The 21291-nt window shown below is 46.4% G+C and overlaps 1 protein-coding gene across 1 annotated transcript in view; it reads right to left on the bottom strand.

Annotated features, from left to right (window-relative positions):
- Positions 1 to 21291, bottom strand: part of DBH (dopamine beta-hydroxylase) — a 451213-nt gene that overhangs the window by 199317 nt on the left and 230605 nt on the right. The gene's annotated exons all lie outside the window — the stretch shown is intronic.

The raw sequence follows: 21291 nt of genomic DNA, 5'->3' as shown, positions 1-21291 counted from the left end.
CAGGACTAGGTATGAGAAGGAGCAACCTCTACTGTTGCGGGGTTGTGATTTGAGAAGGAGGGAGAAGGAGTGCCTGTTTCTGGAAGGAAGGTGGATGTATGCTGGGCCTAGGTTGTGAAGGGCATTGGATGTGTGGATCATTAATTCTAAATGGGGAGCTAGTGGAGCTTTTTGAGGTGGGGGGTCATGTGGGTCTGCTTAGGGTGGTCAAGAATGAGTGTGGCTGCTGTTGTATGGTCTGCAGTCTCTTGAGGAGGTGCGAGGAGATTCCAATGTAGAGTGCATTGACATTGTCTATCCGGCCGGATGACAGCTCCTTGGGTCATGAACGGTCTGGAATTGATGGGGAGCCACTTAAAGATCTTACAGAGCATTCAAAGAGTGAGAAATCAGGTAGATGAAACTGCGTTGATCTGTCTTTTCATTGTGAGCTCACAATCCAGGATGATGGCAAGGTTGTAGGCATGGTCAGTCGGAGTGGGTGAGGATCCTAGTTTGGAGTGCCACCAGGAGTCATTCCACAGGGAGGTGTTGTTTCCAAAGATCAGCACTTCTGTCTTTTCCATGTTGAGTTCTAGGTAGTTGTTTTTCATCTACTCAGCAACACTTGTGCTGCACCTATGGAAGTTGGTCAGCATGGCAGAGGGGTTTTCTGACAGTGATCAAATGAGGATGAGCTGGGTGTTGTTGGCATAGGAAATGATAAGTTAAGTCCATGTGCTCTGACAATGTTGGCAATCCATTTGAATGCGTCTCCTTGGATTCCAATGTGAGGAAGCTTTTTGAAGAGGATGCAGTGAGATACTGTGTTGAATGTAGCTGAGAGGTCGAGGAGGCTCAGGGTCACAGCTTTTCTCTGGTCAAGAAGTGACCTGATGTCATCTGTGGCAGCGATGATGGCGGTTTTGGTGCTCTGGTTAGTGTGGAATTCGGAATTGAGAGGTATCCAAAAGATTGTTGTTCTCCAGGTGTTCAGTGAGTTGGCGGTTGAAGACCTTTTCGAGGACTTTGGCTGCAAAGAGATGGTGTGTTAGTTCCTGGGATCATTGGGGTCAACAGAGTGTTTCTTTAGAAGGGATTTGACTTCAACGTGTTTCCAGTCTTCAGGAAAGGTGGCTGGGGTGAAGAAGTGGTGGTCGGGACAGGGTCCGTGGGCGCTTCTGAGTGGACAGAGTTCATGATGGCTCTGGTGTCTTGTGTGGTGAACTCATCCGCTGTGGTGAGCAGGTGGTCAGTGCTGTGCTTTGTGGGAGTGAGAAGGCTGAGGGTGTTGTGGTGGTGGGTTGGGGTTTGACGGTTCTGTAGATGCAGGATATTTTATTGTGGAGGAAGTTTGCCAGGGTATCACAGAGTTCCTGGGAAGTGGTGATGGTATTTTCAGTGGCTGAGGGGTTGGAGAACTCTCTGAAGATGTTCAATAGTTCTTTACTGTCGTTGGAACTTCCTTCAATGCGGTCCGCGAGGGTGCTCCTTTTTGTCTGTTTCCGGAGTTGGTGGTATTGGTTGAGGGATGTCATGAATGCTGCTCAGTCTGTGGGCTTCTTGCTAGTCTGTCGTCTCCTTTGAAATTGTTTGCAGTTACATTTCAAGGTTCTTAGCTCCGAGGTGTGCCAGTTGGTTAATTTGAAGCCCTTTTGAGTTTGATGGGCTTCATGGGGCCACTCTGTCTGGGAATTCGGTGATCCAGGCAGAGAAGTTCTTGACAACCTGTACTAGGTTGGTTGCACCGTGAGGGCGGGAGTTGTTGAGGGCGTTGGTCCATTGGCTTTCTAAGACTGTGAAGTACTGGGCGGCTTTTGAGAGGGGATGGGGGAATCAGAGATGGTTAAGTGGACAATGGCATGGTCCGTCCAGGTGATCTCGGTGACATGGCTGTACTTAACTCTGTTGCTGGCCATGAAGATGGGGTCGAGTGTAAGTCCTGTGATGTTTGTGGGGTTGGTAGCAAGTTGGGTGAGGCCGATGCTGTCCATGCTCTCGAGGAGTTTGATGATGTTTTTATTGTTGCGGTCATCGAGGTGAAATTTGAGGTCATGGAGGAAGATGTAGTGTTTTGAGTCAATGACGATCAGGGATGGCCTCGCAGAAACTGGTACAAGGTCCTAGTGGTCTGTAGGTGGTATTTTCGTTGGAAGTTGATGTGTTTCATGATCGGGGTGGCGTCATCTGCAGTGGGGTGCAGTGGATGGTTTACTTGTGGATGATGGCAATTCCACCTTCGTGCTTATTGATGCTATCCTAGAGTACTATCTTGTAACCATCGGGCATACATAAGGCGATGCCGTGTTGAGCCAGGTCTCAGTGAGGAACATGATGTCAGGGTGAGGGAGGTGATGGTGTCCCAGATCTCAGTGGCAAGTTTGCAGAGTGGTTGTGCATTGAGTAGGAAGCAATGACGTTTTTCTGGGGTGGTCATGATCAGCGTGGTGGAGTTTGTTTTGTGTGCGGGAGCTTCAGTGTTGCAGAAGAGGCAGTGCCTGCAGGTGAAGAGTCCTACCATCAACCGGGACGAGGTGCGGTAGTAGTTGTTGTTGTTGCGGAGTCCAGGGCTTGGAGCTCAATCGAGAAGTAGCCTTGGGATGTGGAGGAGCCAGGGTACCTGGCACTGGGTGTGGTACAGGAACAGACGGGCGCAGACTGGCTTGCCTTTGCCTCTGCCTCTGGAGCTTGTTGTTTCCTTGTATCTCAGAACAGGAGGTCAGCCACCTAACCTTTGGAGTCACTTAGGTTAGCCTGGGCTGAAGAGAGCAAGTCCAGTATTCCGTCTCAAAGATTTGTAGTCCTGGCAAAAGATTTGGTTTGCCAGGTCGAATTGCCAGGTTAAAACTGCAAACAGAATGCAATGTAGGCCTGAGACATGTTTAACAGGCTGCTTTAGTGGGTATCACAATGACTGCTGTGGGCCTAGTAGTAGCATTTATTTTTACAGGCCCTGGGTACATGTAGGACCACTTTTCTAGGGATTTACAAGCAAATGAAATGTGTCAATTTGGTGTAAGCCAATTTTACAATGTTTAGAGGCGAGAGCACAAGCACTTTAGCAGTAGATACCAGTGGTAAAATATGTCGTAATAGCCAACAAAAAGGAATTTCAGGAAAAAGGAGTGGAGAAGGCAAAATGTTTAAGGATGAGAGTGGAGAGATGGCCAAGACCAACACTCCCCGTTAGCAATCCAATTAGATTTCAAGAGGGGATTCATCTGTGAACAACATATTTCGTTTTTGTGCACAGTCATGCTCGTTTGACCATGTTGAATGCTGTTATAAAGTAGGTAAGGCAATCAATAAGAGGGACATGTTACTCTTGTCTTCCTCACAAGTATTGACACACCTGTGGATAGAAGTTTGATGGAGGCACATCACTTTTTTACTGACCCAGGCTCCTAATGTTTGTAGAATTATCTTTGTATTTATAGCCTTGCTTCAGTTTCCAAAGGGGCAATTCATCTATTCTTTTGGCTAGTCTTTAGGGTATTTTTAGTTCTGGTCTAAAGACAGTTGTAGCACTCTTGCCAGCCTCTGGTTTTCCAACTCCATTGAAATTAAAGTTTAAACATATAGAGGGGGCTTTTAATCAACCCTCTTGTCCACTGGGCTACGCTTATATAATGCTTACTCCCACCACAGCACACAACACAGGAACATGGGACAGCCTTGCTTTGTTATAAGCATCTGCAGTGCACTGGCACACATGTATATTGCTGGTCAAAGAAAATATTGTTAAGGATAAGGTTGAAGACGTGAATTTACCAGTGATTGTTAGCACCTATATATACTAGGTTGTCATCACGTGTCCCATGGCAATCAAGACATTTCATTAAAGTTATACTATTGACTTAGATTATTTGTTATCCCATACCAAACAAGCACACATCATTAGTGTAGCAAAAAGGTAAATGTACATTTTTATGTTGCAGCCACACCTCCACTGCATTGTGAAGGACATTTGAAGCAGTTGCATCCGACTTAAGAGGGACAACTAGTAACAGCGTGAGGTGCTGCAGCTTTGTCAATGACATTATAAGAAGTTGCCTCTGACTCGAGAGAGACAACTAGTAAAGTTTTTGGGGTTTCAGCCTTGTTGAAGACTTCAGTCCATGCTTCTGACTTAAAAGAGACAGCTAATGATGGACCTGGGGTACTTCATCGATGCGAAAGGTCACACATATTGGCTTTGCTTTCATGAATCAGTTGCAGTAAGGACCCCTTCAAAGGTGCCAATAGAGGGGCATATTATCAAGCCAGGCGATAAAATTATCGCCGCTTTAGCGGCAGAAAACTGCTGATGAAACGGCGATAATGAGCTTGATAATATGCTCTATGGAATTCCAATTAAAGCTAAAGCGGCAATAATTTTATCGCCTGTCTTGATAATATGCCCCAGAGTCTCTAGTACTAAAATGTTATAAAACAAATTAGCCAAACGTTTACTCAATTCCTGCAGAGGCTTTTTAAAAATGCCTATTGGGAACTTGTTTGGGAAAATGGCCCATTAAGAACACGAGCTTCCAGTTTTGGGTCTGTGAACATCTAGGTCGCATTTAAGAAACCTGGCCAGCTTCATCTTGTTTAAATCAAGTGCCCACACCACTGCAGTACACAAGCACACAGCAGGCTTAAAACCACACATCATGAATGGTATTTTTCAGAGCTCGACTTTCTTGTGCTGTGAGAACTATTAGGAAGAATGCCAGCGATGTTGTGGTCTCAGCCTTGCAGCAGCTTTTCACGGTTGAATGGTGGTGTGAAGAATGTTTCTTTCTTGTTGGACTTAGCAGTGCCAGCATGAGCTATCACCTATTACTAATGAATGCATTCAGATTTCTCTGTATGCACTCTGGAAACTGCAGCTGCTTGGCGAGGGTATTTATGGCCATGCTCAGTGATGAACTGATAGTCATGCAGTAGGGGAGGGCGGGTTTAACCTTGATTTCAGCTGGAATAAATGCTTCACTCTCGATGAATCGTCTTTGGGGCGTGCTTCTACAGGGGCGCCATTGGTTTATGTACGGGTTGTGAGAACTGCATGGTGGGGGTCCTACAGCAGCCTCCTAATGCTCAAGTTAGAGATATTTACCTCCTTAATGTTAGATAAACTGAATAATCAGAACATTGCTTTACCCTCAGGATGGACATTAAGAATGCCAGAGACTAAAGCTGAACACTGAGTTCCCCAGTCAAATAAAGGATTTTAAAGTAAGGGCACAGTAGTTCTTGAACGGCTAATCTAAGTCTCTTTTTCTTAAGACTAAGGTGATAGAAATCAACAATGCCTATATCTTAGCACTGACCATTTGTGGTTGATATTTTCTCATGCTGACGATGCCATGCTGGTACTGGTGGTAACTGACTCTGACTGACCCTGAGCTCTGCCTAACCAGGCCGAGCGCCAGTGCTATGCTAAAAAAGACACTTAGAATACTGTGAAAACACCTGCATACACTGGGATACACTATGGGTTAGTGTACCCCTATGATCGCCATGACCTCCCCTCTAAGGCCCTAGCACATAATAGGGTAGGGAGATTGAAACTACCTTTAAGTCCCCAGTATATAATAGGGCATGGCAGTTTAGAGGCCTGCAGCCTTTCTGCACTTGCATGTGTGCTCTGTTGAAGCCTGAGGTCAGTTTAAAAGCAGTCCTGTGTTGCCAGACTGCTATTAAAATACAATTTGTGCTCAAAACTCCACTTTAATAAACTACAATATTTTGACATATTAGGAACCCCCAGGATCTCCACAAGGTGGCTCAGGGGTGGGGGTCAGGTAAGGAAGACCGTTATAAAATAGGTTTTATTCACCCTGGGGTTAGTGAAATTGCACATTTCACTACTCCGATTGGAGTAAAGTGCTTCCCAAAATCGACTTTTGTGCTAGGAGCACCATGAAGTGAGGATCTGCAATATTTAGACATATTCAGAAGCCCCGAAGTCACCCCTAGGGGTTCCAGGGGTGGGGCCCTGTAGATATAGGCGGGGTCCTTATAAACGTGTTTTATAAGCCCTGATGTTGCAAAAATTGTGCAAGTCATTTTCCCCATTGCAAATGTGCAGCCACATAGGTTTATGTTAGACCTGGCACCTAGGCGTGAGTCTCCCTTCCACTTTTTGTCGCTGTGCCTCATGTGTTTTGCTGCTGTGCCTCATGTGTTTTGCTGGTGTTAGCTGCTCAGAGCACTGTGCCACTGCCAACCAGTGCCACAGTGCAAGTGCTCCCTATTTAAAATGTATATGTTGGTTGGATTCCATGATTGGCTTATTTGGTTTACTGTCAGACCCCAGTAAAGTGCACCAGGAGTGCCCAGGGCTTGTAAATACAAATGCTACTGGTGGGCTTGCAGCACTGGTTGTGCCACCCACAGAAGCGGACTAGTAAAATGTGTCTAAGGTCTGCCATTGCAGAACCTGCGTGCAGTCTGGTACTGTCATGCTGACTGGGCAAGTGCACCCACTTCCCAGTCCCTAAACCTTCCCTTAACTTCATATTAGTCACCCCTATGGTAGGCCCAAGGGCAGGGTGCATTGTAAGCATAAGGTAGGACAAGCCCTGATGTGTGTGGCATGTCCTAATAGTGAATTACAGCCATTTTCGTTTTTCACTATTGTAAGGCTACCTGTTCTCCATAGGCCAGAATGGGCTGTTAGAATTGTTACATCCTATGATCCTAACAGACCCAGGGGACATGGTAGAAAATCGAGTTTAGTATGTGTTAGAATCTGGGGTCTCTGGTTGGCGCAGGTATGCACTTGCGACAAGCAGGGACCCTTTCCTCTAAGTCAGGGCAAAGGATTACTCTTAGAAAATAACCCCTGCTCACCCTCTTGGTAACGTGGTGCGAGCAGTCAAGCTAGATTCCAGAGGGCATTAGATTAAGCATTCAAGGCATCCCACAATAACCCCAAACCCACCACACAGAGACACCAGACTGTATTTTGTAAAAATATAAAGCTCTTTATATAAAACCCTTCAGGTAGGCTTCAAATACAGTCTTTCACTTTAAAATGAGGTTCCAGTTACTTGTTATCACTTTTCAGGAGGCCACAGTTCTTTAAAAGGCCACTTTTGTTGCAATCTGCACTCTTTGGGGGTCTGTGTGCTTCGTAGGGCCCTCCGTACGCTTCGTACCAGTGTTAGAACGTTTCGTGCCGTTTCTCACGCTTCCCGCGTGAGCACGCGTACTGGGACTCAAGCCGTACGGGCCGTACCTTCGTAGGTACGCGTCATACGAGTCCGGTACGCCTCTTGCCACTCCTCACGCTTCCCGCGTGAGCAGCGTCTACTTCTTTAAAGCGGTACGGGCCGTACCGGTGCAGGGACGCGCCGTACGGGCATGGAGTGAACCGCACCAAGACTCACGCTTCCCGCGTGAGTAGCATAGCGGGACGACTGCGCCGTACGGACCGTACACAGCAAAGTACGCGTCGTACAGGGGCGCTTGGGGCTCACAGTACCTTCTTCTTGGGGGCAAAGTTCGTGGCGGCCTCCGCAGTACTTGGCAGGGACGTCCCGCGTCGCGTTGCAGTCCCGCTGGTCAGTGGACGGCGATGCTTCGTGGGGCGCCTCAGGACATCTCAGCACGCCTCGATGTTGGAAGCAGGAGGGGCAGCTCGGGGGTGATTTTTCAGCGTGGCGCGCTGTCGGCTTCGTCCAAAATCGGCGAACCAGTGCGCCGCCGGTCCTCACAGTGGTCTCTACGGCCTGGGTTCGCAGAGGCTCGGCGCTGGGACCCAGGCAGTCTCTCCTTACGTTGCGAGCTCCGGCTCGAGTGGCAGTTGTTCACTTTGCTCAGGCCAGACAGGGCAGGCCTTCACGGTGCTCACAGCAGCACAGTCGATTCAGGAGTCGCGTTGCTCAGCAAGATGGGGGCACACAGGTTCTCTGGGGTCAGCAATCCACCCATAGCAGCTTCTTCTTCTTCCAGGAAGGGGTAGCGCCCACTGTTCCTGGGGCGCAGTTCAGGGGGCAAGTTCACAAGCAAGCCCTTGTAGATTGTTTTAAACGCACAAGTTGAATTCAAAGTCTTTCTCAGTCTTTTCTTCCTCTCCTTCCAGCAGCAAGGCACCCACCACAGGCCAGTCTCTCAGGCTTAGAGACAGTACTCCTCCATGCAGCTTTCCCAGGTCCTTCTCTTCGGGCAGAGGTTCTTCTTGGCATAAACAGGATCTGATTTCTTAGGAGCAGGGCTCCTTCTTTGATACACAGTTTCTTTTGTTCTTTGTCGCCAGGGGGCCTGTGCCTGGCTCAGTCCGGTTTTGGAGCACTTTGTTGTGGTGACTCTGCTCTTTCCTTTCAGTGCACAGGGCAGAGACATCAGCCGCTCCACAGGGGGCGGAGCTAGCATTGTGGTGGCAGAGCACAGGTCTATTCAGAGTCAAGGTGTACTCCTCCCACCCATCCTGGTGTAATCTCTCTACCCACCACCTGGCAGCCAGCCTGTCTCCTGGAATTCCCCAACCCTGCCCCTCACTGAAACTAGGCAGCACACACACACAAAGCAGAGGCGGACTGAAATGGCTAAGCAAGTAAATACTAACTTTCTAAAAGTAGTATTTACAAACACAGGATATTAAAATAAACTTTACTAAAAGAAGTATTTTATTATTCTGAGTTCAGGCATACTAAACTTGACTTTCTACCATGCTCTCTGAGTCCGCTGGGATTATAGCGTGTAATAATTCCAGCAGCCCATTCTGGCCTATGGAGAGCAGGTAGCCTTCAATAGTGAAAAACGAAAATGGCTGTAATTCACTATTAGGACATGCCACACACATCAGGGCATGTCCTACCTTATGCCTACAATGCACCCTGCCCTTGGGCCTAATAGAGGGGTGACTAATATGTAGTTAAGGGAAGGTTTAGGGACTGGGAAGTGGGTGCACTTGCCCAGTCAGCATGACAGTACCAGACTGCACGCAGGTTCTGCAATGGCAGACCCTAGACACATTTTACTAGGCCGCTTCTGTGGGTGGCACAACCAGTGCTGCAAGCCCACCAGCAGCATTTGTATTTACAAGCCCTGGCACTCCTGGTGCACTTTACTAGGGGCTGATAGTAAACCAAATAAGCCAAACATGGAAACCAATCAACATCAACATTTTACCATAGGGAGAGCATATGCACCTTAGCACTGATCAGCAGTGGTAAGGTGGCCAGATTCATAACACAGCCAACACCAGGTCAGAAGAAATACAGGAGGAAGGCAAAAAGTTTAGGGAGGACCCTGCAAAAAGGGCCAAGTCCAACAGTATGCCTGAGCTCAGAATAATAAAATACATCTTTTAGTAAAGTTTATTTTAATATTCTGTGTTTGCAAATACCACTTTAAGAAAGTTGGCATTTGCTTGCCTAACCATTTCAGCCCGCCTCTGCTATGATGTGTATCTGCCTGTCTGGTTTGTGTGAGTGACAGGGCTGTGGAAACCCAGAGGGGCACGGCTAGGTAGCCTGGTGGTGAATAGAGAGATTGACATCCAGATGGGTGGGAGGACTGCACCTGGACTCTGAATAGGGCTGTGCTCTGCCACCACAATGCTGGCTCCACCTCCTGTGGAGCGGCTGATGTCTCTGCCCTGCACCCTGAATAGAAAGGCAGAGTCATGTCAACAAAGTGCTCAAGAACTGGTTTGGACTGGGCAAAGGCCCCTCTACCCCAGAGGAACAAAGGAATTAGGGGTATAAGTATTGGGACCCTGCTTCCAAGAAATTAGATCCTGCTTGACAAGAAGGAACTGGGAAAGCTGTAAGGAGGAGTACTGTCCCTGACCTGGGAGATTGGCCTGCAGTGGTTGCTTTGCTGCTGAAAGGAGAGGAGAAATGACTACAAAGACTTTAATTCAACTTGTGCTTAAAAGATCTCCAAGGGCTTGTGCTGAGCTTGCCCCCAGAACGAAGTCCCAGGACCAGTGGACTTCACCCCCAGCTCACCAGTCTTTTGGAAGTGCCTGCTGCTGTTGTGGGGCCTTCTGAGGGACTGCGTGTCGCAAGGGGCTGGAAGCGCGACTCGAGGAGGAGAAGCGTGCCGCCGTCGGAGCTGTTGTCGTCGCATCTCGCAAAGGGTGTCGCCGCTACAGCATCGCATCGAGCGGAAGCGTCTCGCATCATTCCGGAAGTGTCTCGCAACACCGAAGATGCGTGTCGCCATCGCAGCCATCGTAGCTGACGCATTGCACCGCATCAAGAGAAGAGTCTCACATCGAGGAAGAAGCGTGTCGCCATCGCAGCCATCGTAGTTGTTGCATTGCACCGCATCAAGAAAAGCTCCTCGCATCCACGGAGAAGCGTGCTGCTGTCGTCGCATCGCGTAAAGGGGTGACGCCGCTGCAGCATCGCATCGAGCGGAAGCGTCTCGCAAACGTCGGAGAAGAGTGCTGCTGCCAAGGCCGCTGTCATCGCATCGCGTAAAGGGGTGACACCGCAGTAGCTGACGCATCGAGTCGAGTCTTCTCGCAACATCGGAGAAGCGTAACGCATCTGGAAGATCTTCACGTCTTTATTTCTTTGCACCAAAAACGTAATCGCATCAGCATCGTTGCAACACTTTCGTTGCCCAGCGTGTCGCATCTAAGGTACAATGACTTAAAGTGTCGCATTTAAAAACTTAAAGTAACAGTATTGTGTATTTTTGTCATTTAATGGTCTTGTGGTAACTCTATATAAAGAATCCTTATTTTTAATATAAAACCGGTGTGGTGTCCATTTGTAGTGTTGTCACTTGGTTACTGTATGTGTTCACAAATGCGTAACCTATAATGCTCTGAGATAAGCCTTGTCTGCTCGCGCCAAGCTACCTAGAGGGTGAGCAGGGGTTATTCTAGGAGTGTAACCCCTTACCCTGACTAGAAGAACGGTTCCCTGCTTGTCACAAGTACCTACCTGTGCCAACCAGAGAACCCGGATTCTAACATTGGTGGTCAGCGGTGAGGATTCTGGACTTGCATTTGTGACTCATGTACAGTAATTGGTGAACACTACTTAGTGAGTGCAGACCTTAAACGCGACCAATACTTGTTGGTAGATTTCTTTTGGGACTGTCTATTTTTTAGCACTGCCAAGCTTAACCATGGTGGAGAAAGCAGCATCCATAGTCTCTGTTAATACTAAATTTGAATGGGAAGAAGAGAAACTGGAAAGCTACAAGTTATCACATCTGAAATTCTTTTGCAAGAAATTTAATGTTTGCACTGCTGGATGTAGAAACAAGGCAGAGTTCTACAAGGCGCTGAGGGCCTGGGTAGAAGCAAGGAATGCCACTGATGAGGATAATGCAGATGAGCAGCTGGATGGGCCAGTAGGTTCAAGAGGAAGGAGAACCCCTTCCCCTGCAGGCAGCAGTGTTTCTAGTAAAAGTTTATCTCCAGAGGAATTGGCAGACAGGAAGGAAACCAGAGCTCATGAGATAGAGATGGCGAAACTAAATGGACGACTGGCAATGGAGCAAAAAAGGCTGGAGATGGAAGAGAGGAAAAGCCAAATGGAGCATGAGATGAAAATGAGGGAGCTGGAGTTGAAAGCCCAGGGCTTGGGAAGCACTCCCTCTGGTGGCAGCACACCCCCAGTGCAGGTAGAGTCCAGAGTGTACATACCCAAAGATGTAGTGAAGGAATTTTTTTAAAATGATGACACAGGGCAGTGGGTCAAAGCCTACGAAGTAGCCATGTCCTCCCACCGGGTCCCTGAGAAGGATTGGGGAGCGGGGTTGTGGGGGCGGTTCTTGAGTGAAGGGCGGGACACACTGCTAGATTTGCCCTCAGATGTGTATAACTCTTACCCCCATATGAAGGATGCTTTAATGGCTAGGTATGGGTTAACCCCTGAAATGTATAGACAGAGGTTCAGGGGTTGCACTAAGATTCCCAATAGTACGTATGTGGAGTATGTGAGTTTTTTTGAAGAGCACTGGATGGTTGGGTGAAGGGTAGCAAGGTTGATAATTTTCAAGGGCTTCTTGATTTAAGGGCATGGGAGCACTTGTCCAGTAATTGTTTTCCTGAGCTACGCCAGCACCTGATTGATTGTAGGCTGACTAACCCTAGGAAGCTTGCTGAGGAGGCGGACCGCTGGGTCAGTACCAGGGTCCACAAGGGTCCCGTGGGAGACTCCGCCAAAGGTGGGCAGGGTCCCCAGCAGAAGAGCGGGGGGGACAAGGGTAATCAGAGGGAGTTCCAGAGGAGGCCCCAAAGTAATCCCCAAGGGAACCAAGGGAAAGGTTCTCAGCCTCCCCCACCCCAGAAACCGACGGGGCCCCCAACAGGTACCCCTGTTCAAAGAGGGCCCCCAACCTGTTACAGATGTGGTGAGCTATGTCATTTTGCTAATGATCCCAAGTGTCGCCAGTTTGGTAAACCAGCACCACCTGGTACAACCCCCCGGCAGACGGCTAGTGTAGCCCTGGGTGGAGAGATGGGTGTCCAAGGTGGGTGGGGTTCAGTAGAAATGTCCCTGGTCTCATTAGGAGACGTGAAGTGGTCCCCAAAACCCAGCTGCCTGAGAACACAAAAAAATACAGGCAGTGGGTGACCTTAAATGGCCATAGGGTGGAAGCTCTCAGAGACACAGGAGCCAGTGTGGCGGCTGTCAAGCGCCACCTGGTGTCTCAAGAGCAGGTTGTCCCAGGAGCATTCTATCCGGTTGTTGCCGCCGACAGCACCGAGAGTCACTGCCCGGTGGCTCAGGTTCCCTTTGAGTGGGGGGGATCTCTGGTACTCTTCAGGTAGCTGTGAGGCCCGCCATGCCTGTAGACTGTCTGTTAGGGAACGATCTGGAGAGCTCACCTTGGACTAAGGTGGAGCGGAGTGCTCACCTGGAGATGTTGGGTATGCCAGATTGGGCAGGGGTTATTTTAGGAGTATAACCCCTTACCCTGACTGGAGGAACGGTTCCCTGCTTGTCACAAGTACCTACCTGTGCCAACCAGAGAACCCGGATTCTAACAGTTTACATGGTAAGAAGTTATTTACTAATAATTCCCGCTAGGTAAATCATAAAAATATATATCATTCAAGGACTTCCTACAATGGTATTGATAAATCTAGCAATAGGCTATTGTTGAACTTATCCTAAAATGTACAGACAAGAAGTTATAATAAGACTTTCTAGTCTATGAGCTACAATTCAGCCTTCTAGTGATCTGTCTTGATTGGTCAGAGTTAAATGGATTAGCAAGTCTGCTTTGATGGGGTGATAAGTAGCCCCTGGGGTTAGAGAGCCTTTCTTGGAGGGTAGGTATCTGCTACCTAGTAATACCAGAGCAGGGTTAGGGGTTGTAAACTATAATCTTCAATGGAAGGAGAAGACAGGCAGCAGAGGCCAGTTTCATTTACACCCCTACTCTTTGAACCCAGCCAGATAGCAGGATGGATTAAGGAAGGAATGAGCAGATGCAAGGGGGAGGGACAATACGGAGATGAAACACCCTGAAGATTTGCTTAACCAGCTCTTGTCTCTCTGGTGGAAAATCAGCCTTGACGGATTTTCTCTGGGATACTATGTTGCTACACTTTTGAGGATATGGTCATACTGAAGGGTGTTGCCCTGCACCTCATTGGACAGGAGTGTCACCCTGCTTGAACCAGAGAACTTAGAACAAGAATCTGAGAGGGGTAGAGCCTCTCAGATCTGCTTCTTGATACTTAAGGAAGAAGAAGGATCCATGCTGAGAGGTTTGATTTGCACCAATCAGGCCTTGCACTTTAAACACTGCCATCTGCTGCACAATCTGGAACTACAGCCTTGTGGACTAACTTGCTTCAAAAGGACAAAAGAGTGGTCTCCCTGCAAGCTACAAATTAACAGACCTCACCTGGACCATCACCACCAAGAATCCCCAGTCTGGAGTACTACCAGTGGATTTGTAGGGGTTTTGTCCAAGTGGATGGTGGGAACTGAAGTCCCAAACTTTGAAGGACCATCTTGGAGCTTACAGACCCTTGTGGTAGGTCTTGTACACTTTGGGACAAAGTTTCAGAAGTTTGGAGAACTTTGCAAAAACTTTGTAAAAAAGCTCCATTAGTGGACCGACTCGAACTGACCAGTCAAGCCGGCGGCCCTCTCAACCACGAGCCAGCCTGCTGTCTAGGTTTATCCTGCTGAAAAGCTCTGGAGATCCGACTTCCAGAGTTTGACCCGGAGTTAGCTGAAACTCAATCCAGCAAACCCGCACCACGCCTGTTGAAGAGCAGCAAGGGACTCCTGAAGAGTAAACGTTTTAAGTCCAAATGTAGGAGAGGTGACCGGGACCAACCACGAGAGTCAAGCCGCCCACTTTCAACAATGAGCCGGCCTGTGTCCCTGGTTCGTCCTGTTGGAAAGTTTGAGGGCCATATTATCAAGAACAGCGATAACATTTTTGCCGCTTTAGCGGCAGGAAACTGCTGCTAAATCTGCGATAAGGGGCTTGATAATATGCCCTTGTGAATTCCCAGGTTCTGATGTGAAGGACATCAAACCTGGAATTCTATGGGAATTCACAAGGGCATATTATCAAGCACCTTATCGCCGCTTTAGCGGCAGTTTCCTGCCGCTAAAGCAGCGATAATGTTATCGCTGTTCTTGATAATATGGCCCCAGATATCTGACTTCCATAAGTTTGACCCGGAGCTCGTCGCAAGGTAAGCCGGCGAACCCTCACCGAATCCGGACTGGCTGAGAGCTTCGAGGGACCCTGAAAAAGAAGAGGTCCAGAAAAGTTTCTAAGTCCGAAGGTAAAAACTTTGACTGAAATATACCGGGATGGGTAGCTGCGCAGGGCTCCATCACGGTTGTTCTGAACCTTTAACTTTGTCCCAGTGTAGCATGATCAGATGTCCCAATGGGCGCTATAGGTTTCTATGTGCTATATAGTGCTATATAGTGTTAAAAATGCATATTTCTGGTTCCGTACTTTAGATTTGGTTTTTTTGGGTGTCATTTGAAAGATGCAAATATTTCCTATTTTTATAAGTTGGTGTTGGACTTTTCTTCTGTGTTGTGTCCTAATTATCTACTGAATTGGTGTTTTTAAATGGTTTACATACCTATCTTTGACGTTAAACCTGCCTTCTCGCAGCCAAACTACCAAGTGTTGAGCAAGGGAATAATTTTCCAAGACCTACTCTGAGCCCTATATTGTGTTGGTAGCCTTACTGCCAGTGGTATATGCATATTTACCACTACTAATAATCCAGTTTCCAACACAATCCTAATACTCCTGGCACAATACACTCTTCGGTAGACAAACCATGCTGACATTCCATGGTACTTTTTTCCTGCTCAAAATCCAGCGGTGCTGATCAAGAACCAAAATAACGACCACAATGTGCTCGAAGAAAACTTCCACCTTGTCATGGACATTCCTTTTTTGTTTTTCAATATCAAACTCCTGCTTTTGGAGTTTGTTTGTGAAGAATGTTCATATTATTCATGGTGCCTGCTGAGAACAATGGCTGCTATTTATGATCAATACCATTGGATGTGAAGTCCTATGTTCAGTCTGCAATTGTCTTCTTTCAACCAGAAATATGACCCCTATCCAGGGTTATATATAGTGTGACTAATTGTACGATATACAACTTTGCACTACCACAAGTGTAGCAGGTACTCATTCAGTTTAGGGTGGACAAGTCCTCCAGGGCTATACTCTTGCTTAAATAATTGCAGATTTAATTTTATTGTTCAGATGTCCCATAAGCGGAATAAATCTGCCATCTAACCTGTAACGCTTTTTTTTTTTTTTGCATTTTCTTTCTTAGGTAGATAATCTCAGTCAATAGTTCCTCGTTTAATAGTGAAGAGAGACATACTCCAGCAGAAGGCATCAGTTTGGAAATACAAATTAAACATGTGCATTTTTACAAATTATCTGTGGATAAACTTGTCCTTTCTGGCATTTTATGCTTAACCCCTAAAGAAAATAAAAGAGTTTTTGAAGGGAACACAAGGCATAGAGCACAGTCATTTAAATGGAACTCTTCAACTGCAACCCACCTAGGGGAAATTGTGCTTTTGTTTGCATGTTCTAGCCCAACAGAGTATGAAGCCTTCTTGACGAAGTTTTCCATTCAGATAGCCAAATCATGGAGAGAAAAGCATGAAATCTTAAGGAATATTAGCTTTTTTTAAGTCCCAAAGAAACAGATTCAAGAAATCGTCATATTCAGTGTACACAACATGTTTCGATCTTATATTGCGATGTTGAGGACCTCTTAAGAAAATAATTTAGTAGACTTGGTACGACTTTGTGCAGTTGGTGCACAGGTAGAGGCAATCAATGGTCTTCACATATAGGGGCATATTCTCAAGAACGTGTGATAACCATCGCAAAAGTTACTTAACGCCACCCTCAGCATCGCAGACCACTGTGGGAATTTTACGCCGTGTCAACCAGGTATTCACAACACTGCGGTACCATGCGATTGTCACCAGACAACGCATCAAATGGCCGCGTTAACATCAACGCCACACCGCAAAAATGCGAAACACGAATGCAAAAAAAGCTGCGATGAGGCCAATCGCGATACAAAAATCAGCGAAAACCTGCAACAGGCCTGCAGTCCACACATGCGTCAGGCTGAAACAATCACCATAAAAGGTGAAACAAACAGACAAACAAGGGCTAGATGTAGGTGGGTAAATACCGGTCGGTAACTCCGAAATTCGGTATATTTCAGCGTTACCGACCGGTATTTAGCCATTCCTAATGTAGCTAAGGAATCGGTAAATAAGGAATCGGTAAATACCGATTCCTTAATACCGATTCCTTATTGCTCTTGCATTTAAGGAATCGGTAATACCGATTCCTTAAATGCAGTGTAGGAAGCACATTAAAGAGTGCTTTTGAGCCTTAAGAAATCGGTATTTACCACCAACTTCAAGTTGGATTAATTTCATGGCACAGGCAGCTTGCCTTCACAAATAAACAAGCAAGGTGTGTTCAATCTGAAGAAGACCAAGGCCCAGTAAGGGCTCCCACCACAATTCAATAGCAGTGACACAAATGATGTAGTCATTGCTGAAACATTCTCTGTCATACAAGAACCAAAATACCAAATTTCAAAATCCCCTAAAGAAAGTACAAACCAGACTTTGGAACAATTAATCGCTTTTTATCTATGTCACTTCTGCCCTGTAACAGTTATCTCCTCTTATTTGTTGTTGCTGTGTTGTTTTCCATAATGGTGCACTAATCTGTGCCTCAGATCTCTAGAGTTGAATATGTTCCTTTAAGATTGTAAATCTGTGTGATTGGACTGTCTTATGCACCTTAAAAAGTTCATCTGACTGCTGTGTGTTAAACAGCTTTACCCATATTGGTTCTTTGGCGAATGTTTGTTCAGTGCATAGACCTTTTAAGATTTATTTCAAGTCTCAGCTGCGTATGGTCATACTGTGAAATATTGTGGATGTTATCCTAGGCTACACTTTGATTTCAAATAGCACATGGGCTCAGTGGTTTCAGGACACTGGGAGGTATATTCACAAGCCTCTAATGCCACTGGAATGTCACTTTTTCTGATGCTCCGGTGGCATTGCTCCATACCCCATATTTACAAGATGTGTTATGCAACCTAATGTAACTTAACGCCACCCTGTAAATATGCTCCTTTCCCCAGCAGTCCGCTGCGGCAAAGGGGCAGGAAATGGGTGTTGCAGTGGGTGTTCCGCCACAACACCCATTGCTTTTTGACGCTGCCCCATATTTACAAGGATGGGGCAGTGCCAAAAACTAAGGCCATGTCCAGCGTGGTCTTAGGATGGCTATACGAGGAGAAATTAATAATTTCTCCTTGTATTTTGCTCTTTCTCTGTGTGCTGCTACAGCACAGATAGAAACCACAAACCACCTTTAAAGATTGTTTATGTGCAGAAAGGGGTCCCTTCCTGCACATAAATAATCGCCCCTGAAGGGCAGACACCCTTGCAACATGGCACAGTGGTACCTACGTTGGTCCTAGGCAGCTTTTAAAGTGCCGGCGCTAGGGAAAATGCAGGGGTGCGCGATATTTGTGAAAATATGGTGCATCCCTGCGTTTGAAAAATTTTGAGGCTTGGCATTACCAATTTTGGAGTAACACCACGCTCTGACATTTTCTTCCACATAAACCCCTTAGACTCACATTTGGAGTACGTTGTCCGCAGTGGCTAGGGCGCAATATACTCCACTTACCTGGAATATGGGTCCAGTGGCTTCAGGCGACTTAGACTCACATGTGTGAGTATGGTGGCTGCCATGGCAGGGGTGGAATATACTCCACTTAACTGGCAGAAGACTGACTTCCTTACTTAGAAATCTCCACCAGGCAGGTAAAGAGCTTGTTGTCATTAGGAAAACCTCTGTTACAATAGCTTCACTGAAGGTTTTTCTAAGTATTGACCATGTTTAACCCCTTGGCTGAGGCAGGAATTCCGCCGCAGCGCTGGGGGGGGGTTTGGGGGCAGCGCGGTGGCGCTGTGCTCATGACGGAGTCACTCCGTCATGAGCCACGGTTGAGCTGTGCTCATGACAGAGTGGTTCCGTCATGACTCCGCCCACTGCGCTAATCACCCGCGCAGGCGGGGAATCAGCGCAGCGTGGGAGGAGCGGCGGCCAACGGCCGCAGCATGACGGAACCACTCCGTCATGAGCACACGGCACCCGTGGCTCATGACGGAGTGGCTCCGTCATGAGCGCTGAAGGGGTTAACAGCCCTAGTGAGAGGAATAATTGTTATTTACAAACAAACTCCCAAAGTAGGATTTTTGTATTGAAGAACAAAAAAGAAATGTATCTGACATGCTCAGAGCTATATTTCAGTGAGAGGGGGTCATTACTTTAGTTTCCTGTTCAGCACTGGCAGGCTTTTTCTCATAGCCCTGAAGAGGAAAAAGTATGTTGGGAACGTGTATCCTAAATAGAGGAGACAGTCTGAGGAACTCTGATCGACAGCCCAATATCTGTCAAAGGCATCCGCTAGCAGAGCCAGCATAGGCTCTGCTTTCGGAAACATGGCAGCTTGTCCAAATATAAATAGAACAAGTGAACTGCAAGCTTGGCAGACAAGATATCTGCCCCTTTTTCAATGAAGAATCCTATAAGCCAAACTCAAAATAATTATAGATTGTACTGAGAGTCTATAGTTGTCCAAAAGTTGGCTGTGCTACCCATCTCGCATGATATTAACTGTTCCACAATTCCTAAGGGCCAGCTCAGAAGATACACCCCAAAATGTAAGCTATCCTACAACCTCTACAACTTTATTTGTTCATTCATTTGTCTGACTGATGGTAACCACTGTCCCTTTTGGCACAAAACACTGCAACAAATTACATAGGAAACTAAAAAATACCATTTCATCCATATTAACTATGGGATATCCAAGAAAGAAGTAACTCAAAACAGATGGACTCACCAAAGAACAAAAACAATTTTGTACTGCAGAGTTTCGGCTTCGGCCTTCCTCAGGTTGTACAAGATTGTTTGCTCAGAGGATGCACAGCTGACACTTCTGAATTGTCAAAAAGCCTCTTCAGTGAATATTCCATTCCAATATTGCAGTCCTGAGATCCCTTAAGATATGCAGTCATCAGGTGGTGTTGTCAGTGATGTTCAGTTCTTTGGTATTCATTGAATTTAAACAGTACATCCAGACGTGTTCTCTGAAGTTCAGTCGTTCTTCCTTTAAACATGTTCCCCAGGGAAAGTCTTCGAATCTGATAGCAAATGGTCCTTAAGTTTAAAATGACTATCTACAGGCTGGTCAATTTTCTTAGTAGTTATTGCTGATTTGTGATTCCTGAATCGTCTACGGAGGTCATTCGCTGTTTGGCCTACGCATTGATTTTTAGAGCTTTTGATTTGGCACTGAATCACATAAACAATGTTAATTGACATGTAAGAGGCAGTCTTATGCTTACCTAGGGAAACTATATAACTACCCAGTGTTTTGTGCTATGCAAGATAAATCAAATTAGCAAAGGAAGATAATGTCAGATTACTGCATGATTTTATCTTCCAGTATCGCAATCTACTGCGTGATACAGGGTTTAGGAGTGCGGATTGCCCCCATAAACTGTGATCATATAAATGTAAATGTAGTCTCTTCATGGATTCTAGGCTTGTAGTATTCCCAGCCACATTTCTCACCACCCACATAGCGTGCAAGAATGACAACATAGGCGCGGCTTGACAAACTATGAATAATTACGGCCTCTCCGCATGAGAGGGTATTGTAGTAGGAGTGCTATAATGGGCATCACCGAAAAAAATGAGAGAGGGAGAATTGAATTACCCAGCCCTGTAATTTGCATAATTACATGGTGCTTATCTCTTCGGTATACAATGCTGTTTTGAAAGGAAGTGGATACGCCATGATGGTGGCGCTTCCATTCTTAAACAGGATTTTTTTTAATACAGTACTGAATTAAGCCTCATCCATCTTATTGTGTGCGGCAGGCAGAGGCGGGCGCGCACAGTTTTCAATGGGGCAGTGAAGCAGTGATGCTTTTGGAACCGCAGACTAGGCAGATGGTTGTCAAAGAGAATTTAATCAAACGAGGACTCATCATCCCCCCACTGCGCCTCAATGACACTTTTTTGCTATTCATTGCCGCAGCAGATCATTATGTTTTATTTCCCTGCCAGGATTCCTGCAGGCAGCACAATAGGGGGAAAACAACAGGTGTTATATTTAGAATAATTGACAGGGGTTAACATGGAGGAATGCTGCAGCTTCTCCCTCCTCAATTTTCGATGATGCCTGGGAGAGGTGATCCTTATTACCCTGACAGCGAGGCTTTCAACACATCCCAGTTTGTCACTAACATTGGTCCCTGTTTGTCAATTTTCATCCACCCTGCAGGCCACAGGCAAAGTGCCAGCCAGGCTGACTTTATCTACATGCTCTAATTTATAATGGTGGGATTGTGGTCCGCTGCATAATTAGGAGACCTGACTTTTCATCCCAGCTTCCATATTAGAAGACATTGTGTGATCATAGGCAAAGTACTTTTTAATTCTTTGGCAAAAGTTGGAACATGCAAACCCTGCGTTGAGCACCCGAATAACAATCCAGTGATCCTGTTGACTAGGGTGACTCTTCAAGAGACTCACACTGAGAATGCTTTTCACCTTTCATGCCATTACATACCCATTCTCCAGCTGCATCCTTATGATCTTGAGTCTTTCAATGTAAATATAATGAAAGGGAAAAGGATAGAACAAGTCTATACTGTGATTTGTAAGCACCAAAAAATACCTTGGAATGTGCAGTACTTGTGACCCATGATATTTTGTGACAATCTTTACAACTGTCTTGTTATGCAGCAAAGTTGGTTGTGCGTG

This window comes from Triturus cristatus, chromosome 1_2 (genome assembly GCF_964204655.1).
Source record: "Triturus cristatus chromosome 1_2, aTriCri1.1, whole genome shotgun sequence".
In the NCBI taxonomy this organism is placed as follows: domain Eukaryota; kingdom Metazoa; phylum Chordata; class Amphibia; order Caudata; family Salamandridae; genus Triturus; species Triturus cristatus.
Note: the sequence above shows the minus strand (reverse complement) of the source record. Positions and strands in the feature narration are given on the sequence as shown.